This window comes from Cryptomeria japonica, chromosome 10, assembly GCF_030272615.1.
Source record: "Cryptomeria japonica chromosome 10, Sugi_1.0, whole genome shotgun sequence".
In the NCBI taxonomy this organism is placed as follows: Eukaryota; Viridiplantae; Streptophyta; class Pinopsida; order Cupressales; family Cupressaceae; genus Cryptomeria; species Cryptomeria japonica.
Genome location: NC_081414.1, coordinates 273,887,282 through 273,914,385, shown reverse-complemented (window position 1 = coordinate 273,914,385; position 27,104 = coordinate 273,887,282).

The following is a 27,104-nucleotide window of genomic DNA, read 5'->3' as shown; positions in this document are numbered from 1 at the left end:
TGTATTTATTGCTATCAAGAAATATGATCTGATGCTAGTGAATTCTACAACCTGCATTGTTAAGGAGAGAGATTTGGCTGCTAAGATTGAAGAGAAAGATGAATGGTTAATTGACAGCAGTTGTTCACATCATATGACAAGTGATAAAAACTAAGTTGTGAATATGATGAGGTATGATAGTGGTATAGTGAGATTTGGAGATGATAAAGCTTGTGTGATTCATGGTAAAGGTTCTATTTCCTTTGATGGTAAGCATAATACTGATGTTGTCTTATATGTTCAAGGTTTAAAGCATAATATTTTGAATGTTGAACAGATGGTTAATAAGGGATATGATTTTCAATTCAAGAATGGTAAATACAAGATTCTAAATGCCTCTGGTATAGAGATTGCATCAGGAACTAAGACTAAAGGTAATATCTTTCACTTGAATATCAGTGAGAAAAGTTGTTTGATTTCTCAGATAGATGAAAGCTAGTTGTGGCATAGAAGGATGTGCCATTTTAATTTTGAATGCATGATTAAGATAAGTTCTACTCAAGCTGCTAGAGATTTGCCTAAATTTGTGAAACCTTCTAATCCGGTATGTAAAGAATGTCAGTTGGGAAAGCAAACAACAATTTCATTTAAAAGTAAGTGATATACATCTAATGGTTAGTTGGATCTTGTGCATACTAACTTGTGTGATCCTACAAGAGTGAGGAGCATGCAAGGTGATAAATATTTCATGTTGTTGATTGATGACTACTCTAGAATGATGTTGGTTACCTTTCTAAGGGAGAAATCAGAAGCACTGGAGAAATTCAAGATATTCAAAGCTAAGGTGGAGACAGAGATAGGTTTGAATTTGAAGTGTCTGAGATTTGACAGAGGAGGAGAATTCACATTTGGTGAGTTTGATTTATTTTGTGAGAAAAATGGAATTAGAAGACAATTATCTGCTCCTACAACCCCTCAACATAATGGAGTTGTTGAAAGGAAGAACAAAACTATTTTGGATGATGCTAAGACTATGTTGATTGAAGGAAATGTTGCACAGACATTTAGGAGAGAATTTGTTAGCATTGTTGTTTACACATTCAACTGGGTGCATATAAAGGATATTATGGTAACTCCTTATGAGTTATGGTTTGGTCATGTTCCTATAGTTAGATATTTCAAAGTTTTTGGAATCAAATGTTATATCAATAGAGATGAGGATATAGGAAAGTTTGATGCAAGATGTGTTGAGGGAATCTTCTTGGATTATTCTACTAAGAGAAAGGCCTACAGGTTTTATAATAAGAGGTTGAAGAAAATAGTGGAAAGTGCAAATGTCAAGGTTGATGAATGTCATGTAAAGCATATCAGGGCATGAAGATATGGGTTTGATGATCAGGATGTTATTTCAAAGCCTGTGCATACTGATGTCCTAAAGTAGAATGATCTGGTAGAGACAGTTAATCCAGATATTTCTGTTGCCAATCAAGAAGTTCAAGAAACTGAGAATCAAAACAATCAGAAGACTTTGAGGTATGTGAAATTGAAACATTCATAAAATCAAATTATTGGTGACAAAAATAAAGGTATGATGACTACGACAAGGATTCTTGCTGAAGAGATATGTTTGATTTCAAAGATTGAACCTAAAGATGTTGCAAAAGCATGTAAAGATGAGAATTGTATAAAAGCCATGGAAGAAGAGTTGAATCAGATTGAGAAGAATAATGCATGGGATCTTGTTCCAAGACCTAAAGACAAGAATGTGATTGGCACTAAATGGGTGTTCTGAAATAAATTGAATGAAGCCAGTGAAGTGGTTAGAAACAAAGAAAGATTGGTATGTAAGGGATGTTCTTGAATGGAATGAATTGATTATGAGGAGACCTTTGCTTTGATGGCAAGAATTGAAGTTGTTAGATTACTTATATCATGTGTTGCTTATAAGAATTTCAAGGTATATCAAACGGATGTTAGGTTTGTTAGACACAATACACTACTGAGAGGGAGGCGAATCAATGGTTCTCAGACTTTTCCTAGTTTGTATCCTATGTGTGCATACCGGTTATAGGCTCTAACTAGGAATAAAATTACTGGTTAGTGAGGAGACCAACACAAATTCAAACACACACAAGGGGCATCACATAACACTAGCATGTACGAGGAAAACCCAAGATGGGAAAAACCTCGGTGAGCAATGCTATTGGAGTATATTGCTCCAACCTAGCCTCACAATCAAAAACTGTTACAATGTTTAGGGAACCAACCCAAGGAGCACCAACCCCTGATTTAGGGCACCAACCCAAGGAGCACTAACCCCTAACTTGTCTATGGGATACAATCCAAAGGAGCTACAACCCCTGCACCAAGCTACAACTTAGTGTTCACAATAAAAACATCAATTACAAAAGTAGTTGTCTTGTTACAAGTGAATCTTGTAACCATTTCATATACCTTACTCTGTCGATGAGATACATTCTCTTCTACACTGACTCAGACTTCTACTACTCTCACCTGTTTCTCTACTACCGACAAAATCTAATGGTATACCTCTCCTCTTCTTCTTCTCTATTGAATCTCCTCCTCACTACTCTGCACTTTACTGGTGCTACACTCTACCTGTCCACTATCTGTCTTCTCTACAGCTCTGTTCACTTCTTCTCTATCGGTATAACCACTACCGGTTCTTCTCTTTACTCTCCCTCTTTTCTTAGATACTCATTGAGCACTTGGTTGATTTTCTCTCGCATGCAGAAGTAACACTCAATCACTTCGCAGTAGCACTATCCTCTTCTCTTCAGCAACACTTTAACTATGTCTTTGGCCTGCATATTTATAGACTGGTTTTCCCACCAAAAGCCAATTCAAAATCTAGGAGGTTAGTGTTTCCTCATCACCCTTGAGGAAAACCAAATCTAATCAGATCTTCCCCGATCTAATCTTTCTGACATCTAACAGTACACCTCTGCTATTATCTCACCTTCTTGACCACACCTTCAAACTTTGGCAATCTACTTTTTACCCTGTCGACTCATCTCTTGGTCAAGCCTTGAGATTGGTCTTGTTATTTCCTTCAACTACCTTGATCTTCTCAATCACTCTTAATTGGCTCTAATTTGTCCTCCAGACCTCGAACCGCAAACCTCTACAACAACTCTGTAACACGTCCCGTGATTTGTGGGATCTTCCATTAATGTCGACCAACTTTGCAACTACCCCGTCAATGTACATTCCTTCTTCATTTGAATGCAGATTTACCACATTGACTCCATGTGGCATCCATGTCGACCAACTTTAAGCTTGACTCTTCATGTCCATCTAGATAGGATCACTGACCAAACACTCTACCAGTTTCACTTCTCTGTCAGTTTACCAACCCTGTCGGTATCTCACATTCTACCAGTTAACTACTCATGTTTGCACTTGTTGAACTGTCGGTGGAATACCAAAACCAATCTTCAGACATGTCTATCCAAAATATGCACATTTCCACAAAGTGGGAGTACACCTCCATCTGCGCCTTGCTCATAGTACCAGTGGACTTACATGCCGATAAACACTCTTGATGATACCATGTCATCAACCTTCACTAGACTCCATCTTCAATCCGTCAATTCTCCTCTAACTGCATCAGCCCAGCCTTGCCTTCTCCTGATCAGCTTGGAACATATCACAATTGGTTTGTCAAGTTGACAAACCCATCACTCTTCATCTGTACTGGCATCTCAACATGCCTTCTTAGTCGGTCCAGTGTCTATCCCTGATTTCATGCACTTGATGCACACCTCTTCTTCCTTATCTCACAAAACTATGAATCAAACAATGCATGATAGGAGATAAGTTCCACTTACCGATGGAGTGGCACCTTGTCTTCTGCATCCTGCAGTGTACTCATGTGACTTCCCTATTTGTGCAGGATATCTTCAAACAGGCACATGTGATCCGATGTGGGCACGTTCATTGTCAGTCATTGCTTCTCATGATGATTGCATCCTCATCAGGTGGGAGTCCTATTGTCTTGCAACCTTACAACATACCTGTGATATGTTCATTCTTCTCCTCTAGTGTTTATGTTATTTAGGTAACATTTTGTCTCTTCATCAAAAACAACAACCAAGCACCTTGCTCATCCTCCTTGTTCACTGGTCATGACCTTTGCAGGATGAAAACCACTCACTTAGTTGATCTGACTTCCCCATGTCAACACATCACTTACCATTTGACATCCTTTCCTTACCAATGATGCACTGTACCGGTACCAATCACCTTACCATTCCATCTACATTAGTCAGGCACCAACTTGTGTACTAGTGACTCCCGAGGTCATCTTCCTTACCTTACCGGTTTTCTGCAACACAAGATGATATCAAAATATCTCAATATGTACTCCTCCTTGATAGTGTTGCACATACATCTCTCATACTGGTATTCATCCCATACCGGTTGACATCAATGACAACCCAATGCCAACAATCTCCCCCTTTGGTATTGATGTCAACTCATGTAGTATCCGACATACTACATAATCCTTCTCCCCCTTTCATTGTTCTATGGATTCTCAGCACATGTAGTATACAGTATACTATAGAATCTTTCTCCCCCTTTGACAACAATGGAAAAGGGCACTATCAAGGTATCATTCCTCCTTGTATTTACCAAGCACTTAACATAACTCTTTCTCCCCCTTTTTCTTTACCATATGTCTCTCCTTCTTTGATACCAATTGTTACATTTTGTTGCATTTTCTCAAGTCACGACACTTGAGATGGGGGAATCAACTATCAACTAGCACCAATTGAGCATGCAAATTCTATATCATTTGTTAAAATACTCAATTTCAAAGGGATGTGCTAGTGAAAACTACTTACTTATAGATCAGCCCGCATCACCTCTTGTTTGATCCCAAATTTCTTTAGGAATCAAATGTGATTGTACTACCAATACAACCAGCCAACTAACAAGTAGATACCCCTTACAATGAAATTCTCATGGGTATTCCTACTGTAACTTTTCATCATCTGTAGACTTGCAATTTTGGGCAATCAATGCACTTACTCTTCCAAGTTCAAGCAACCTAGGTTTGCATCATAGCCACTTGAACTCCCCCTGAGTCATACATCTCAGGCCCTTGACCCTGGTGAGGTCTAATATTGGGGCTCCAATTGTCTCCATACTGGTTGATTTGTGAAAGTGTGATCATCTGATGATCTTTCACTTTCATTATATCCACCACAACCTATGACATGATCTTGGAATCCACACAATGCCATATAATGTCATCATCAAGTCATAAATCTAACCAGTTAGCCCAAAAATATGCATGCTTGCATGATCAACCACCGGGCCAACATATGTCATCCAGGTCTTTTCCAATACCACCCGAGACATGAACTCCACATACCATGCTACTGGGGCTAATGCAATGATTTCCAACTTTAATGTCTTACATAACCTACAAGTACCAATTAGCACACATGTTGGTAACATCTTGCACATACTAGTTAACATCTGATACCAATTGTTAACCTCCACTTATTGACACATGCAATAGTGATCCAACATTGATTTGTAGGTGTGTAGTTAAGGCAACCTCTACACACACTTATCTTTTCATTTTCATTCTTCATACCGGCAACAACATGTTCTTCTATGTTTCCTTCATCACTAAGGGGGTGAATGATAAATTCAGTGTATTACTCCCCCTAATATCCCGCATCTCCTTTAGGCCTTAGGAGACATCACCTGTGCATTGGATGCACAGTGTTGGTCCATGGTCTTCTTCCTCCATACCTGCCTGGTCTCATTCATCTTCCCATTTCCTGATTCTCCATCACATCTAGAAGTAGTACTATAGTAGCACACACCATCCATCCCAACTTCATGATTGGGGAATCTCTTAACATAACAGTTTGACCATCTTCTCTTGGTCATGTTGTTGTGTTTAGCAATTGGAACCGGTGGACCTCTTGCTCCTGCAGGGACATTTCTCCTTTGGTTCCATGCAGATCTCTGACTTCCATATGCTCTATATCCACTTTTCAGTAGAGCATAGTTTTAATATTGGCCTCCATGTGACTACAGGCTCCTCTTTCTGCACTCAAACTCTTTATGGCCAAAACCATTGTAGTTATGACAAACAACATTTGCATAACTGGGAGAGGATACATGCATGTATCTACCCCTAGATACATTTTGCTCATATGCATGATGTTTATGAGATCCTGAATTATTCTTTCTAGATCTCTTTCTACATTCCCTTACCCTATGGCCATAAGCATTACATGCAAAGCAGTAACTGGTAAATGATGGCATATGACTTACAAATTTATTTTTTCATGCATGGGAAGATCTTGTCAGTTTAGCATCTCCATTTATTCCTCTTGGAGAATGGATCCTTGGTTGTCCATTCTGTGCAGCTCTTCCATCTGGTCTCTTCTTCTCCCACACCTGCTTTGCCCTGTGGGTGGTAGCATTTCTTTGTCCTCTGCCGGTAGGAGGTCTTCTTTGCTTCTTTCTCATTTTCTTACTTTCGGAGAAGCTATATTCTCCCATCTTCCCTTTACCTTTGGGATCTACATTGTTCTTCCTTTGTGCAACACTGGTCTTCATTCTTGTCTACAAGTCTTCACCAATTGTTCTTAGGTCAACCTTCTTCTGTGGATCATTTCTGACTGTGAAGGTATGTCCCTTGTTCTCTCCATTTGAGGAGACAAACTGAATGTCATTGTGGGGGACATTCTTTCTAGTAGAGAATTCACCAGCACCACTTCCTAATCCTTTAGTGTCCTTGGCATGCTTCTGCTTCTTCAACATTTTGTCCAAGGCATAACCATTTCCATAAAGTCAGATTCTTACCTTGAACTCATCCTGACATTTCTCAAGGTCATTTTGGAGAGTCTCCAATTCTCCAATCATCTTCTGATATTCTTTATCTTTAATTTTTAGCCTGGATGCTATATTTTCACATCGGCACACCTTGGTTTTCTTTTCCTGAGACTTCAACTCTGAGATGCATTTCTCAGATTCCTCAAGGTATTTTGTTAGCCAATTTTGCTCCACTATAGCAACATTCTTGAATAGCTTGTATTCATTTCTTAAGTTCTCCTTTTCACTTTCCTTGGAGTCCAAGACTAATTTCAAATCATCAGTCAGTCTTTTAGTCTCTTCTAGTTGAGAAGTCAATAAGCCAACCTTTTGGTTTGACACATCAAAGTAGGATCTCAACTGATTGCAATCCTTATGAATTGATCTTTTGTAGATTTTAAAATCATTTCTAACATTTTGAAGCTCTTCTAAAGCACTTATCAGTTCACACTCAAGATCTACTTTTGCATCTTCTTCTTCTTCTTCTCCTTCACTATCAAATAGATCTTGATGGCTAGATCTATTTGTCTTGTCTCCTTCTTCCTCATCATTACTGCAAAACACATCTTGTCGATGGGATCTATTTGCATTATCACTTTCAGATGTGTGCACCTCATCTTCAGATCTTCGAGCCATGAGGAGGTGGGTTTATTCTTCATCAATGTTGTGACTTCTAGTGGATTTGCCTTCATCATCTGCATATATATCTACTGCATTGTTCTTCTCACTTCCACACACTAATCCAGTGGTGCAGGGTTCATTTCCATAGAGCTTCCTTAGTCTATACCATAGACTCTTTGTTGATTTACACTTGTCCACCTATGAAGAGACATCACTAGCGAGCCCACTAAATATGGCCTTCATGGCTTCTTCATTGCACAAGCATCTTCTTTCTTATTCAGATGTGGTCAGAGGACTGACATTATTAGGGAGACCATTAATAACTAATATCCATACATCAAACCCTAGAGAGGATAGGAGGACTTCCATTCTACAACTCCAAATAGAATAGTTTGAACCATCAAACACAGGAGCAATGATTGACACTAAATAAACCATTGTGTCCTTAGGCCAAAATCTACCCAAGTTGGAGAAAGCTAGTCTAACTGGGAACCTAGGCTCTGATACCAATTGTTAGACACAATGCACCACTGAGAGGGGGGTGAATCAATGGTTCTCAAACTTTTCCTAGTTTGTATCCTATGTGTGCATACCGGTTATTGGCTCTAACTAGGAATAGATTTACCAGTTAGTGAGGAGACCAACACAAATACAAACACACACAAGGGGCATCACATAACACTAGCATGTACGAGGAAAACCCAAAATGGGAAAAACCTCGGTGAGCAATGTTACTAGAGTCTACTGCTCCAATCCAGCCTCACAATCAAAAACTGTTACAATGTTTAGGGCACCAACCCAAGGAGAACCAACTTAAGGAGCACCAACCCTTGATTTAGGGCACCAACCCAAGAAGCACCAACCCCTAACTTGTTTATGGGCTACAACCCAAAGGAGATACAACCCCTGCACCGAGCTACAACTCAATATTTACAATAAAAACATCAATTACAAAAGTAGTTGTCCTGTTACAAGTGAATCTTGTAACCATTTCATATACCTTACTCTGTCGGTGAGATACCTTATCTACTACACCGACTCAGACTTCTACTACTCTCACATGTTGCTCTATTGCTGACAAACTCTAGCGGTACACCTCTCCTCTTCTTCTTCTTTGTTGGATCTCCTCCTCATTGCTCTGCACTTTACTGGTACTACAATCTACCGATCCACTATCTACCTTCTCTACAACTCTCTTCACTTTTTCTTTGCCATTATAACCACTACCGGTTCTGCTCTTTACTCTCCCTCTTTTCTCAGATACTCATTGAGAACTTGGCTGATTTTCTCTCACATACAGAAGTAACACTCAATCACTTACAATAGCACTATCCTCTTATCTTCAGCAACACTTTAACTATGTCTTTGGCCTGCATATTTATAGACTAGTTTTCCAACCAAAAGCCAATTCAAAATCTAGGAGGTTAGGGTTTCCTCATCACCCTCGAGGCAAACCAAATCCAATCAAATCTTCCTCGATCTGATATTTCTGACATCTAATAGTACACCTCCACCATTATCACACCTTCTTGACCTAGCCTTCAAACTTTGGCAATCTTCTTTTTACCCTGTCAGTTGATCTCTTGGTCAAGCCCCGAGATTGGTCTTGTTGTTTCCTTCAACTACCTCGATCTTCTCAATCACTCTTAACTTTCTCTAAGTTTTCCTCCAGACCTTGAGCCGCAAACCTCTACAACACATTCCATGATTTGTGGGATCTTCCATTAATGTCGACCAACTCTGCAACTACCCTATTGGAACTCTAAACCTGTTGGAACTCCTATGGTGACTGGATGCACGTTGTGTAAGCATGATGAATCTCAGAAAGATAATCAAACCTGTATAGATCTATGGTTGGTGGATTGTTATACTTGACTCAGACTACACCAGACATTATGTATGTTGTTTGTCTTTGTGCAAGATTTCAAGTTGATCCTAAAGAGAGTCATGTTATTGTTGTGAAGAGGATTTTTAAATACTTAAAGGGGACATTTGACTATGGTTTATGGTATCTGAAGAATGATGACTTCATTTTATGTGCTTATACTGATGTTGATGACCGAAAGAGCACTACCAATGGAGCATTCTTTTTGGGGAAGAAATTGGTTTCGTGGTCTAGTAAGAAGAAAGATGTTATATCTCTATCTACTGTAGAAGTTGAATACATTGATGCTACCAGCAACTGTACTGAGGTAGTTTGGATGAAGAAAAAGTTGAACGACATTAAAGTTGTGTATGATGAGCCTATTGTCATATATTGTGATAATTAAACTGTTATTAATATTTCCAAGAATCTGGTACTGCATTTTAAAACAATGCATATATCAATTAAGTATCATTTCTTGAGGGCAAAAGTCAGTGAGGAAGAAGTCAAATTGGAATATGTATCTACAAAGGATTAGATTGCAGATATTTTTACCAAGCCTCTGCTTGCAGATACCTTTGTATATTTGAGAGACAAGTTAGGGGTCTTTTCCCCTCCTGATGAGAATTACATGCATTGAGATGCATCAATCCAATGGACTTCATGGTCTTATCTTCTTATCCAGATTGATGAGTTGGTGCTACTACTTAGCCAAAGTAGTAAGTGTGTAGTTCAGAGGATTGTGTTCAGATTTTATCCAAAGGGGGAGATAATAATGATTTATATTTTGTCTTTGGCATTGTTGTCAAAGGGGGAGAGAAGCATGTGAAAATTGCCTTATCTTTGAAGCTTTATGTGCATGATCTTAGGGGGAGATTATTGGATATTATTGGTGTTGATTTATTCCTTTGCACTGCTTGTTTTTCACATTCATATGTTTCCATAAATACCAAAGGGGGAGATTGTTGGACATTGTTGTTTCTAGGATATGTTGTTGTCATTGATGTCAACATATTCCTCTGTTTTGGTATTACAATGATTGCAAAGAGTTAAGTTAGTATTTTATCCGTTGTTCTTCGGTATGATTATATCTTTGGTTAAAAATTTGGGAGTGTTTAGGATATTTGTGTATCATCAATTTAGATGGTTCATGATTTGGTGCTCTTCAAGTTATCTTTCCAGTCCCAGTTGTTGTTAGTAGGTGTTCTTGAGTATCAATGTGTTGATCGATGGAGAATTGATTAAGTGGTGTTTGTGTAACAATTGCAAATGGTTGTAACATGCTTGTTGGTGTTTCCTAATCATGTCCTATTTGTTTTGGTGGTCCGAATTGATCATTATGCACGTTATTAAAGATCTTATAGGTATGGTGATGTTCTTCGTGTTATGTGGTATTTTTGGTGGCATGGCATGTTGTGGATGATCTTGGCAAGATTTATGGCGGTGTTGTGTGTTAGAGGATTTTATTTGGGCCCATGCTATGTTGTCTATAATATTGTATTGGTCGAGTGGTTGATTTATGTATCGTGTGATGTAATTTTGTAATTAGATGTTAACGGTTGAGCCAACCTTGTAGTCAAGATTGATTATTTGTATAAATAGGTATTATTTGTAGATCGACGGTGTATGGTGGTTGTGTCTGCATTATCGGAGAGTGGTGTATGTGTGTATAAGTGAATTCATCTTTCGATGTGAAGTATTGAGCATAGAGTGTTGCAAAGAAGACAATTGTACTTAACCGGAACTGTCATCAACCATTTGGAGATGTCATTCTTTCAGTTCATCTAAACTGAATTGTAGTCTGAATGTTATTGTAAGGTAGTGAACCTTTCCTGAGGTTTGTAGTCTTTCAGATCATTATGTTTTGAGCAGTAAGCTCTAGCAAGTCTTCTTGAATGCATGTGCATTTCCCATTGTAATATTTACACATACTATTACAGAGTATCATCTTATTGTGGGTAGGTTCTCACTGTGGTTTTTCCCTTAACCAGGTTTTCCATGTCAAACATCTTGGTGTTATGTGTGTTGATGTTTATTGTGTTTATATTTATTCTTGTTGTAGTTGATTAGATTTGAAGTTGTGCTTAAATTGTTCAATCCGGTGAAAACTGATTCACACCCCCCCCCCTCTCAATTTTCCTTCATTATTGTTGCCAACAAGTATTACCACTGAATTCACCTTAGAGTTCGTAGAATGGTTGGTCCTAAGTGAATACCCTCTAAATGGGTAGACTGGATGGAATGTGATCTTGATACAGGATTTTCAAATACTTGATAAACTCATGTATATGGTGCTTCAACATGACCTAGAGTTGAATTTGGAAAAGGACAAATGCCTATAACTCAAGCCCATTATGTGAAGCCTGAAGAGATAATGAAGTTGGTAAAATTTGTAAGTTGTGATCCTACTAGAGAGGATTGAAAATATTTTACCAAAAGGGTAATCTTTTCATGAAAAATCATGTGAGTAGTGTAAGTGTGTTCACTTTTAGATAGATAAGATCAAAATGCAAGTGAAATTTTATTCACCTGGGTGAATAATTTTGACGAAGGGAATTGTTCTCACCAGTAGGGGTAAAGTGATGTTTATATGCTTCCCATAAAATGAAGGAAAATATTCTTTGTCTGTAAGTCTATGCAATTATGGGATTAAGTTTCCCTTATGTGGGTAAAATTTATTATTGTAACAAAACATTGTGAAAACGTGCAAAGCCAAGAGAAGAGTAGTATCCCACAGTATGACATTGACAAATACCTTGGTAAATATTTTGAATGGAGGCAAGATCATTTCCACCTAAAAGAGGTTATTTCTCACTCAAGGGAAAACTGAAGAAAAAGGGCACTTTCAATAAAACTGAGAATCACTTACACAAAGCGGAAAATATTTTTGTTTGAGGTGAAATGTTTTCACTCCAAAGAAATGAGTTGCACTACGAGAAATATGAAGTATTTCACCTAACAAAAGGAACTTTATTCCATCTAGCATGCAATGCATAGTTGTTGGTTATTTTTCCATCACCCTCAAGGTATATTTTGCATCAGAGGAAAATGTGCAGAAAATGACAAAAACAAGTAGCCACTACAAAGAGAGGAATTTTCCATTTTTAATCAAAAAGACAATGTAGGCTATGGGCAGAAAAAATGAGTAACACAAAAGAGGAAGTTGTAGCTCGCATGATCCAGAATATGATAAAGTAGTTTTTCACAATAAAGGTTTGCAAGATAAAGACAAAAATTTCAATTGCAAGCATGAGAGAAGAAGTGTGCGAGTGCAGGGAGTTGTCGAAGGTAGCCAAGTGTCATAAGCAGGTTTAGAGATGCATATCAAGGATGGAAAATGCAAATTTTGAAGATTAGAAGATCAACAACAAGGAATCCATGTGTCAATTTTAGATCCATTCTAAGGTTTCTTCCTTGTGCTTGTATTCTTCTTTTTCCTCATTTTGAAGGGTTCAAATTTTGATTTCTATAGAAGCAAACATAAAGTTTGTAAAAAACTTTGTAAAGTGTTCTAAGTTTGGCTCAAGTATATGGAAATTATTCATTAGCTTGTAATATTTTTTTTCTAAAATATGTTTCATGGGTTTATTTTATCAGGCAACTTGCAGCGTCGTAAATTGTACACCCTTAGTTTGGTTGTACAATTTTAGGCTTAGGTTAGCACCCATCTTAGTTTGTTTGCATCTTGCATTTCAAATTCATTTTAATCATTTAATTAATTAATTTAATCAGATCTAAAGTCTTCTTTCATCACTCTACACATCATAAAATTGGGCCCTTAACCCTAAGTGTGCCCCTTTTTATTTTATTTCTTCAATTAATTAATTCATCAAAAATCCTAATTATTCCCTATTTTGACCTTCAAGGCCTGATTTCACATATCTAGACACCTCGAATCTCCACATCCTTTTGGAATTCACTTAAGAATAATAATATCTTGCTTCCCCAAAAATTTGGCAAAAAATTGATAGGACCAAGAGGAAGCCTTTTGGTCCCGACATTTTATCCCTGAATTTTGGGAGCATGATTTGGTGGTATTTTAATGTTTGAATCTAGGAGATTATGAAATTATATTTATTCTAGATTGGCCTATGATAAAAAAAAAAAAAGTTAGGGTTTCATACATATAGCCTTTCCTTCCCTCATTTAAAGGATCCATCTACAAGTGATTTGGAAGGAGCCTCTTATGAAGTGAAAGTGCAGGTTATGTGAAGTCTTCAATTAGCTAATCAAGCATCTATCAAGTCTACACCAACTATTTTCATCATCAATAGGAGCCTTGTAGACATTGAGGAATAACAGGAGATCACCGACTGTTATTTGGCTTGTACCTTTCCCTTAGGTTTTGGTATGATTTCATGTTATTTTCATGTCTATGTATGAACTTCATAACATCCATTTTCAGATTTACATTCATGCTTTAGATCCATTATTGCATTTGTGATTTGAATCATTTACATTTACATTTACAATCAATTAGGGTTTTCTCTCCAAAGTGTAGGGTAGAACTCCAAATCTACTTTCTTGTTCATTTAGGATCTTGCATACACAAGATTATTGCACATACATTTTCAATACATTATTGACTATTTGTGGAGGTGAAAATCACCAAAACAAGGGTTTTGACTAAGGATAAGCCTTATATAACCACCCACAACTTAGTTTCCCTTCTTTTGGTGTATATGTTGCAGATTCGAGAGCCATACAGGGTTGTAAATGATAGAGGAGACTGAGACAAAGTGAACTACCTTTTGCAGATCTTCGGAAGACCCCCTGGGACCAAGGCACTACAGAGGGACCGAGGTGCTAGAGGAGGCCAGGGTGTTGCCTTTTTGTCCCGACAAGGACTAGGGTACTACCTCTTTATCACGATAATTTATCCTGAGTTTTTTAGGTGTGGAATCTGATCCTCTTCTGTGGCTTAGATCCTATCTTGTGGATCTGTTTGGTTTTTTGCAACACTGTGTTTTTAATCATTTCATTCAAATACATTTAATATTCTCAATTTCCAAACCTAATTCAAAATTACACAATTTCAACTCAAACAAAAGGGGAAATAGGACCTCAATCAACATTCAACCCTCTTCCTAATAGAATTGAGGTTGGATCTATTGAAGGTTCATCCTCCTTTTAATGTTTTGCTTAATTTGGCTAATTGGTGGTCTTAACCTACTTGGTGTGACCCTAGTTCTAAATTATGCTATTACATTTTGGTGAACCTGGCGTGAAGCACCTTTAATTTTGATTTATGTCCTCAAATTTGAGTGTGTATGCAAGTTTTCATTTACAAGTTTTATTTCCTTGAAAATTTTAAAAATTTAGAGGTTCATTAAAACCCTAATTTTTAAATTCAAAATTGAACTTTTGGATTGCTTAATTTGGATTAATTATTTCGTGTTTGATTTGGGAATAATTTACACTTTAGATCTAATTTTTTAAATTAAATTACATAAATTTAGAGTGCTTGCATTGGTAAAAACATCACAAAAAATTGGACATTGTTTTCTATTTGCATATGTTAACATTTGAAAAAGGAAAATTATTGTCATAATGCATTCATTTCATAGGTGTGGTAATGGGTTAGCCTCCCTTGTCTCAATTTACCCCTATTAAATATCCTCCTATCCATGAGGATATTTTAGTGAAAAGAAGAGTTGTTAACAATTCCTTCAAAACTCTCCCATATTCTAAGGATGAAGATTTGAAGAATGATATTTCTCCTAAAATGGCCCATGAAACTATCTTAGAAGAAGAGGATGATATCATAAACACGTTTTTAAATGCTACCTTACCTTCCATACATGATTCTTCTCTTAGAGAAAAAGTGTTGATGGATATTGATTTATCTCCTCCCAAATTTAGTCTTACCAATTGGGGCACATTGGTGCAACAAGAGATTATAAACAGTTCTTTTAAAGATCTCCTTCCTAGTATGAATATTTGAAGAATGATGTTCATTTTCCTCCTAAAATGTAATTCCCCCATAAGGATCATTTGGTGCAAGTACATGGTATTGTCTCTACTTTTCCTAGTGATAGCATACCCTCTTTTAATTTCAATAAATTTCCCACTAGATATGAGGCATTAATGAATTGTGCTTGTCCTTTTCCTAAATCTTGTCTTAACCATAAAGATACCTTGGAAGAAGAAGATGAAATTATAAGTAATTTCTTTAATGATCTCTCTCCTAAAGATCCTATTAAATACATTTTAAGGAAAGATGATGATTTCAACAACACATGTGTTAACGCTATCCCTTCTAAGGATGAAGCATTAATAAATATTGTTATTCTCTCTCCCAAAATTTCCCTTAACAATGGGGACATCATGGTGCAAAAATATTTTTAACACCTCTCTTGAAGATCTCCCTCTCAAGGATGGAGCTTTGAAGATTAATGTTGATCCTTCTCTTAGGGATTCTATCCCCTATGTGGATCATTTCATGATAGAGGATAATATGACAGCTACATATCCTAGGGAGACTATACATTTTTTCAATAAATTTACCTTTACGAATGAAACATTAATACCTACTTCTAGTCTATCTCCCAAAATTGATCATCCACAATAACATTTTGGTGCAAGAAGAGACTATCAACACTTCTTTCAATAATCTTTATCATACGAATGATGTTCATCATTCTTCTAAAATTCATAAGGACACCTTGGAGAAAGATAATGATCTTAGTTCACAAGGTTTTAATATTCTTAAACCATCTTCATTCAATATGATACATGTGAATAGTTATCAAACAACTAATAAACCCCTCTTAAAACCCCTCTTCATAGTCGTAGGTGCTAGTCCTTCTCCAAATTCTCAACCTCTAAACAAGCCTCTCTTTGTGATTCAAGGTGGTTATACTAATGATGCCTTTTGCACTCTTAACAAACTAGTTATTACTATGCAAGGAGGTTATACCACTAAGATTCCTTATGAGTGTGCTAAATAAATCACCCAAGAGAGTTACAATCTAGTTGCCCACACAAATAATACACAAAACAATAGGAAACCTAATCCTCCTCTAGTTATTCCTGCTTCACTTCCTACCTCTCAACCTATTCTTCCACAAGCACCTTGTATATCACAAAATCTTGGTAAGGAGTATGATCTTATTGAACAACTCAAAGCTACTCCTACCAAGATATCCCTTTGGGATTTAATTCAAACTTCACCCACTCATCATAGAATGTTACAAGATGCTTTAACGAACTTAGATGTCCCACCCATAGTGAGACCTAATAATATGACTTCTTTGATTGACTCCATGACAACACCCAAAGCTTAAATTGTATTCACACAATATAAGTTGCCCTCCCATGAGATCCAACATCAATATGATTCCCTTATGATTGTGGTCATTATCAATGGTAATTCTATAAGAAGAACCCTCATGGACAATGGCTCTAGCCTTAGTGTTTGTAGCATTAAACTATTGCCTAAAATTAAGGTGGATACATCTCTTATCAAACCAGATTCTCTTGCTAGTCATGGCTTTGATAATGTTTCTAGATCTTCTTTAGATACTATAACCTTTCCTATTGCGTTGGGACCTATTATTTTACCTACACCTATTCATGTCATGCACAATGATATTAGTTATAACATTCTATTAGGGCTACCTTGGCTTCCTTGAATGCAAGTTTTCCCTTCTACTTTGCATAGACAACTTAAGTTCATATACAATAATAAGATGTATACTTTGTTTGATGATGCCAATTTACAAGTTCCATTGCAAACCTCATCTTCTTGTTCAAATACTTCCAATTCTTCTTAAAATACTCCTACATATTCAAGTATGCCTATTTCCTTCAGTACTCTTTGTTGAAAATTTGGAGGAATTGATTATGTTTTGCATTGATGTTTTTCATTGATGTCAACACTAGCTTATTTGGTTGTCGACTGGACTCTGGTAGAGTGGTTGGACTTTGATGATGATCAGAACATTTGTCTCAGGTAGATTCCGATTGGTGGAATTGGTTTGGTTTGGTCATTCATATGGTTCAGATGCTTGTCACATTCAGTTGGTTTGGGATATGGTGATCTGGAAGCTATTATATGTTCTAGTAAGCCTTTCGGTTATCGATAAGGGTTCTACCGACAAAGCTTTGTTGAAGATCTTTTGATGAATTCAATAAGTGGTGTTGGTGAAACTTCTAGAAGGATTTCAGGATGCTGATGATTATCATGTTCATGTTCCAATTGATTGGTGGTATTTCATTTGGCTTATGGAGACTTATTTTAGGTTCGGTCTTATTCTGCTAGGTTATGGACCGGTTTATGTAACGTGTTGGCGGATGCTCCCGATGCGTTACCGATTGGATTTATTGTTTGGTTAATGTTGTTTCGGTCTTAGGCCGACTTGGTTTATCATTGGTTTGCAGGTTTATGTAATGGATTTATTGTATTATCTTTTAGGTAGTTGACCTAATTGTTTAGGTCCTCGGTTGGTATAAATATGATGTGAGATATCTTTGTAGATCATGGCATGTGGTATAGGATTAAAGATTACCTATGTGTGAAAAAAGTTGTAATCATATACAAAAGGTTTGGTTGATCATAGGTGATCAAATTGGGTTTGTGCAAGAGGTTTAAGACCTCTAGTATTGAGCTTAATCGGAACTATACTCAGGCATAGGAGATGTTATTCTTCCAGCTCATTCTAATTACCAAATTTTAGTCTGGATTTCTTTTGTAGTCAGTGAGGCTCCTTTGTGATGAGCAATGTGCTCTAGGTTGTTGGCCACCCTACATGTGCAGGCCCCTTACTGTAATCACATACTTACTGCAAAAGTATTATCTGACTATGGGTACACTTCCCACCATAGTTTTTCCCTTTAACGGGTTTTCCACGTACAAATATTGGTGTTATGTATTGTGGATGCATTGTAATTGGTTTATGATTTATGTTTGTACTTAATTGAAATATCTGTTATTCCAGTATTTGATTTATGCATTCTAGTAAAAGGTTTTGTGTTCTTAAAGTTTCATAATCTGTTAACAATTGATTCACCCCTCCTCCTCTTAGTTTTTCACCGGTTATCCTAACACTATTGATTCTTCTTCTACTCACATTGAAACACCATCTCCTCCTAAAGATGATTTTTCACCATAACAATCTCTCTTGGAAAATTATTGGGGGTCCTTAGACTTTACACCTAACTTTGTAGGGGAATACAAAGTCCTTCCAAGAGAACCTAAGACTAAAAAGGAAGATGTGGTGGAAACTTAAAAGCAACCCACTTATTTTAAAGAACTTAGTAACAATTTTGCGGTCGCTTCTAATTCAAACAATAATTTAGAGTCTTCTTCTTATTCATCTAATTATGGCACTAAGACCTATGAGGCTCCACCATCTCTTTTTGATATGACATCCCTTTTTGGTCCAGGTTTTCATATTTTAGCTAAGAGTGGATATAATGGTAATGGTTGCGGCACAAATGAACAAGGGATTAAAGTTCTTTTAGAAAATAACATATGTAAAGCTTCATTTAGACTTGCATATAATCCTTCAAATCCCACCAAAGAATTTAAAATACCATCTCTCAATGTGAATGTTATATTTAGTAGTGATGATGCCTTCACCTCAATTAGATCATCCTTTACATCTCTTAACACTCATCCCACTCATAAGAAGATTATGGCAATTGACAAGTCTCTTTATGAATCTCCTCAAGAGATTTCCAATCCCACTTATGAGGCTTTCTCTTCTATTAATTCTAATATCCTCTTTTCTATAAATAAGGCCCTAATGAAGTATGATAGCCCCTTTCCTAAGATTTCTTATGTGCAAGAGGAACAATACTTAGGGGCCTATTCTTATCCTACTAGAGACAACTCTCTTGATCAAGAATTTTCAATATTTATCATCTTATACATGTTTTAAATCTCACAAATGGTAGAGAATTTAACATGTTATATTCAAATTCCTCATCCAGTCTGTCATATCTACAAATAACATTAGTGGCTATTATGTTGCTCATCATTATGTGGCATTGGTAGCTCACTTATTGAGGGATCATTTTAATTCATGATAGTACAATTTCATGTGCAATCATACTTTGGAAGCAACATAATAGCCTATTTTTGTCCCATCTCTTGTCTTTATGTATGGGGACAAGAGTGATTTAAAACATCTCTCCTTCTTAAGATTAAAACTTTCCCCTTTGTGAAGTAGTGTCTTCTATAATGATTTCTTATTGATTTTAGAAGTGTATATTCCTACTTGAGAATTCACTCTCTCATATTGGAACAAGTATCTCAAGTACATATCCTTAAGTAGGACCTCTTCCTTGGTGTTGGAAGTCTTTAATCATTCATCAAATTCCTTTATTTATTGAGTAGTATCTTTTATAATGAACCCTTCTAGATTGTGAACGTGCATATCCTTGATGAGGATCTCTTTCCTTCTTATAGAAGAGTATTTATTATATAAATGATCTCTCTTTAACGTCCTTGTCTCTATACTTGGGGGGGCAAGGATGATATTTATATCTTCTATCTCTTTTTCTAAATATTCACCTTTCCTTTGTTGAGTCAATTATATTTCATTCGATGGCATTTATTGCATAGAATATGTGTCTTCTTTATCTAGGACCTATTCTTTGTTTGAAATAAATACATCTTTCATGAACAATCTCTCCTTAGTGAAAGTGTCCAATCCTTCTCTAAGAATCCTCTTTTCCTAAATATTGGAGAAGGTGTGTATTCTTTTTTTTTTCTCTTCCTTTTAAAGATGTTATCATTATCAAAGATTCCCTCTATTACCGGAGGTGGATGTCTTTGGATAATGATATCTTCCTCCCTGTCAAAGGTAATTCTTTTCTAACCCTAATTCTCCATTTTTTTCCACTTAATCTTTCGTCTTGTGTTAGAGACCTCCAATCCTCACACTCTTGGTTGTGTTGGAATTGTGATTTAGTTCTCTTTCCTACCAAATGTTCCATGATGCACTTCGATTGTGTATCAAGATTCATTGTGAGAATTTTTCATCACCTCTATTCACAATTAGATATGGTAAACAAGATACTTTATTTCACCTCACTAATTAGCAAGCCAAAACAAGGGGGTTATATAGCTACCTGTGAATTTCATCACTTCCTTAGTAAGCATTTAGGTGATTTTGCAATTTTATCTAACAATGTGGTTTTGTAAGATGCAGTACCTAACAGTGTACTGCAGATACCACTGGGGGCTTCGTCTGACACCTTATGGATATATCGTTTTTCATGAAATGATTACTTTTTTGTACTTTAGCTTGCATATGCATGTAGTGTCATATGACCGCTAAAGTGCGGGCTAAATGTAGCATCATAAATTGTACACCCTTAGTTGGGTGGTACAATTACATGCTTAGGTTAGCACCCGCCTTAGTGTGTTTGCATCTTGAATTTTAAATTCCCTTTAAGCATTTAATTAATTGATTAAATTAAATATAAAGTCTTCTTTCATCACTCTAAACATCATAAAATTAGGCCCTTAACCCTAAGTGTGTCCCTTTTTTATTTTATTTTTCCAATTAATTAATCCATCAAAAGCCCTAATTATGTCCTATTTCGACCTTCAAGGCCCGATTTTGCATATCAGGCACCTCGAATCTCCCCATCTTTCTAGAATTCACTTTAGAATCACAATATCTTGCTTCCCCCAAAAAATGGCAAAAAGTTGGTCGAACCAAGAGGCAGCCTCTTGGTCTTGATATTTTCTCCCCAAATTTTGGGAGCATGATTTGGCAGTATTTTAATGTTTGAATCTAGGTTGGCCTATGATCAAAAACAAAGTTAGGGTTTCATACATATAGCCTTTCCTTTCCTCATTTGAAAGATCCATCTATAAGCCATTTGGAAGGAGCCTCTTATGAAATGAAAGTGCGGGTTATGTGAAGTCTTCAATCAACAAATCAAGCATCTATCAAGTCTACATCAACTATTTTCATCATCAATAGGATCCTTGAAGACATTGAAGAATAATAGGAGATCACCAACTATTGATTGGCATGTACCTTTTCCTTAGGATTTGGTATGATTTCATGTTATTTTGATGTCTTTGTATGAGCTTCATAACATTAATTTTCAGATTTACATTCATGCTTTAGATCCATTATTGTATTTGTGATTGGAAGCATATACATTTACAATCAATTAGGATTTTCTCTCCAAAGTGTATGGTATAACTCTAGATCTACTTTCTTGTTCATTTAGGATCTTGCATGCACACAAAATTCTTTCACACATATTTCAATATATTTTTGGCTATTTGTGGAGGTGGAAATCACCAAAACAAGGGTTTTGACTAAGGCAAAGCCCTATATAGCTACCCACAACACAGTTTCCCTTCTTTTGGTGTGTAAGTTACAAATTTGGGAGCCATACAGGGCTAGAAAGGACAGAGGAGACCGAGACAAAGTGAACTACCTTTTGCAGATATTTCGAACACCCTTTAGGACTAGGGCGCTACAGAGGGACCGGGGCGCTAGAGGAGGACTAGGGTGTTGCCTCTTGGTCCTGACAATTTTTCCTGAGTTTTTTAGGCATAGACTCTAATCCTCTTTTGTATCTTAGATCCTATCTTGTGGCTCTATTTGATTTTTTGTAATAGTGTTTTTTATCATTACATTCCAATAGATTTCGTATTCGCAATTTCCAAACCTAATTCAAAATTACACAATTTCAACTCAAACAAAAGGGGAAATAGGACCTCAATCAGCATTCAACCATCTTCCTAATAGAATTAAGGTTGGATCTATTGAATGTTCATCCTCCTTTTAATATTTTGGTTAATTTGGTTAATTGGTGGTCTTAACCTACTTGGTGTGACCCTAGTTCCAAATTACATCATTACACAACTATCTCCAAGTTGGAATGTAAATTTCTTTGAATGGAAATAATCAAGTATTATTCACATTCCTCAAGAACATTTGTTGTTTTGAGTTGCATGTAGTGATTGCTTTCTATTCAAGGGTTAGAGTAAATATTTTCATGAATGTAATGAGATTTTTATGTTTTCAGATGGATTGTTGAGAATGGTTATGTGATATTGTTTTAAGTAATCTTGTTATTACAAGTTAATAACATTTAGAAGATCTTTAGAGCATGTTTGAAGTACGACAATGTTGGTATTATGGATGTGTTGCATTGGTTTCTCATTGATGTCAACACTTGTCAACACTTATCAACACCTATCTTTCTTGAGATCTTTAGTTATGTTCACCGACATGTTCAATGACTTATGCACAGTCATTGGTATCTGGTTCACTGACAGGTTAAATTGTTCACTGACACAGAGGATGACTTGTTATCATCTGGAGATTACTTTGTTATGTTGAAGACATGGTTTGAACACTTGGTTTTGGTGATTTGGTTATTGGTCTAATCGAGTTGGCATATTTGTTGTTACCGGCAAATTGGTCTAGGTTATGGACCGACATGCATCATCTATTCCAGATCAGCACGACACGTTATGGAGATGATTTATTGATTGGCTGTTATTGTAAATGCATTGAGCTGACATGATGCATCGCATATTGATTCATTTGTAATTGATTTAATTGTAATATTCTTAGTGAGCTGACCTACACATTTGGTCTTAGGTTTTGGTATATATGTAAGATCTCATTTGTGAGATTATGTGGTAGAGGAATGTAATAAGGTATATGCAAATATAAGCATATCTACTCACACGGACATCATTTGAAGATTTAAGGAAGGTATGAAGGAAATAATCTGAGCCTAACCAATACTGAATCGAGCATATGAAGATGCTATTTTGAGCAGTACATTATCAAGGATTTAACCATCCTATTGTAGTCAGTATGACTCTCATTTTATGATTGAGCAGTGAGATCTAGGCAGTTGGCCTTTCTGCATGTGCAAACCCTATTTGTACACACATGCTATCTGCAGTAGTATCATCTGATTGTGGGTAAGGTTTCCCACTATGGTTTTTCCCCTTATAGGGTTTCCACGTACAAATATATGTGTTATGTGTTGTGGATTTTATTTCTCTTTCTATTTCATGCATTAAGCTTCACCAGTATTGTTATTAATTGTTAAATTGTCAACCGACATTAAGTTTGGTTTATCGGTATAATGCATCAAGTTTGATTAGGTTATATTTGGGTTGAAATTAATAGACAACTGATTCACCCCCCCCCCCCCCCCCCCCCTTCGTTGCCTCTGGGTCCTAACAGACAACATAAGAGGCTTTTCTGTATGACTTTGCTAACCTCTCTTTGGCACTGGTCAATGTTTTACAAGTTCTATTTTAGTTTGGTCCCAAATAATCTAAAATATCATTTCCTTTTTATTTGGAGTAGTGTTAGTGTAGAAAATGAGTCCCAATGACTAAGTAAATGTTAAGAAGCCAGGATTGTAGCCAAATTTGAAGTTTATACACTTTCTTTGGTATATTTTCATTGGGATATTTGTTGTAGTTTGCAATCTTTGAGCATGAAGTGAAATAGGTTATTTAGACATTGTTTAGGGAGCCAAAAGTGCAAGAGATTTCAGTCTTGTAACTGAATCACGTTCATTGTCTGAATCCAACCCGGAGCCTGAGAATAAGATAGTGGCTAATCCTTTAGGGTTTGGGAACTACTGATTTGGGAACCAACATAATAGCGACTTTGTTGGGGAAAGTTAAAGAAATATTTGTCAAATGTTACCGTAGAGTCTCTACTTAAAATGATTTTTGGCCTGGAAGGTGTTTTGGAGCAGCTTGTATAAAGAAGTTTTGAGTGACTCTACTGTTGATGAGAACCCATAATGATTTAGTTCTTTGAATAGTTCTCTTTTGTTCAAAGATCGTTCCTCTGCAAGGAGGTGGCGACTCTTTCAAAGACCCTAATGAAGAAATGATTCAATTTCTAGACCTATGAAGTTTTTGATCAAAGAAGAAAGTGATCAAAAGTTGTAACATTTCTAGGTATTCTCAAAATCTTAGTGAGGATAATGTTATATCTGAAAATTGTTTGTTGAAAGTTTCAACACTAGAAAGGTTCCCTGTTAGATGATAATATCATTAAGAAAAGGAAATTGTAGTAAGAAATTTTATAAGCTTTTGAGTTCTACATTCTAAGTTTTGTATTATGAAGAGATGTATGTATGTTGTAATGAGTTGTGCTCATGAAAAGAAAGTCTAGGTTGTAGTCACAAGTTTCATGTATTTTTTATTTTCAAGATCTCCTACAATGTGGAAATCTTGTGAGAGAACACATATGAATATGTATCCCCACTTGGCCCCAAATATGAATATGGTGAATAATAAATCCTAGCCAAGTATAGGTCTTTGAATTTTGATGACATCCTTGTCTTCCCAAATTCCATACCATGTGAAATCAAAGATAAGATTCTCAAGTTTGGTGGGTTGAAGGATGAATAAGAAGACAAAAACTTGCAATGGTTCAATGACTTAATGGAGGACTATGAAATTGATCATGAAGATGTATTCATTAGATTATTTGTTCATTCTTTAAAGGAAGATGCAAGAGAGTGGTTCTCAAATTTATTACCACACTCAATCAGCTCATGGGTGGAATTTCAATTAGCCTTTAGACAGTAGTTTGGTGAAGTTTTTTTGGGGTCTTCAATGCTCATAGACTTTATGGAGATTCATATTGAGGAGGATGAATTAGTCTTAGCTTTTAACCTTCGATTTGCAAAGGTATTAAAGAGGATCCCTAAAGATATCAGACCATTTGATGAAATAGCTTTAGTGGTTTATTTAGGTGCATTTTATGGAAAGATGAGCTATAGATTGAAAAATGAAAGTCCACAAAATTTGTGTGAAGCCTATGAGATAGCCAAAAATATTGAGAAAGTTTCTAAGTTTGGGGTGAGTATGAGGATAAATCTTGAAAAGAGAGCTTCATATGCAAGTAAGAAAGGTGGTTCTGAGGTTAATAGCGTCTCTCCAACTAATTTCCAACTTGTTATCCCATCATGCAGGCCATTCCAAAATGCCAGTCATGTCTCACATAATGCAGTATTTGAGCCTAGAAATGATGTAGTGTATATGAATGAAGTAAATGTGTCCCAAGAATTAGCTATGCCTCAAGTACCTATTCAGAACTATACACATGAGAAGTTGGTTCATGTATGTGCATACATAAATGATTATCCAAATCAATATGAACCTGTTGTTCTAAGTCAAGTGACATACATTAATAAAAATCAGATTGGGCCTCCAATTTCCTATCACCGGTACAAAGATATCATTGATCCTATGGTGTATAGTTCAGATTTGAATGCCAATAAGACAAGAATACTTGTGAAAAATGAAGACATGGAAATGACAGAAGCTCAGTGGCCACCCCGTGGTAATGTTAATTTAAATGAAATGTCCATGGATATGGGTATTAAGGGAATGATGTTTCAGTTGACAAATAAACAAAAAAAATACTGATTATGTGCATGCAAATGTTGATACCCATGTTGACTATGACTCCAATGCTTGTGATTATACTAATGTGACCTACTCTCATGATTGGAATCATATTAATTGTTGTCATAATGACCAGGATAACAACTATGAGTCAAAATCAGATTCTCATCCAATGTATGAAATCTATGATGATTTGAATAATGTAGATGTTCACGAGTGTGTGCATAGTGAAAGTGTTGAAACCCCACAACCTATCTATACCTATGAACATGATTATGTTGATGGTAAGTTTGTTACTCAAAATTATGATGTAGTGCAAGTGTATGAAATGGATGGGTTCCAAGAGCAAGTTGCACCTGAAGTAGATGAAGTGATATATTGTGATTAGTAGGTGGATGTGGCATGCATAACTGAAGATTTTCAAGAATGCCCAAATCCATTATATGATGACACCATAGAGGTGAACTAGTCTATATTTTTTAATGATGTGTTTGAGAATGATTCTCATGTGATCTCAAATCCACTATATGAGGAGGTGGACTCACTTTCAAAAAATAGGGATATTCCATCATTTTCTTGCTAGCCCATGAAACCAACTTCTTACCCAAAAAGAATGCTCCACCGGTAGTACTCTTCTGGTCATCAACATCACCAACCCAATCTGCATCAGTGTAGGCACACAACATGAAATGATTATTCTTCAGATACCATAATCCATAGTTCCCTTTAGATATCTGAATATCCTCTTAACAATAGTGACATGACTCTCCTTTGGATCATCTTGATATCTAGTAGCCATACACACAGCATGCATAATGTCAGGCCTAGTTTGAGTAAGATATAGCAGTCCACCAACCATAGATATGTACAAACTTTGATTCGCTTTCGGAGATTCATCATTTTTGGATAATTTACAACTAGTCACCATAGGGTTCCAATGGTCGGTTGGAGTCATCTTGTCCAAACTTATTCAACAGTTTCTTCACATACTTACTTTAAGATATAAAGATACCTTTTCCTGTATGTGCAATCGACAAACCTAAGAAAAACTTCATCTCACCAATCATAGATATCTCAAAAAAAATTTGCATATCACCGACAAACTTCATACTCATATCATCATCACTACCAAAAATAATGTCATCAACAAAGACTTCAACAATCGGAATGTCATCAAATTTGTCTGTTTTATGTTTTGGTTGGATGTTGTTGGTTTTGTTGGGCTTTTGTGCTGGCTTTTGCCTAGTACTTTGTTGGTTTTTTTGCAGTCTACCTTGTCTTGTTTCTTAATGCTCTCATCTTTTAAGGTTCTTTTGTAAAGGGTTTCAGGGTCCCTTCAAAACCTGTTTTTCCCATAATACAAAAACAATCAGAATGTTATCATTTTCAATTTTAAAG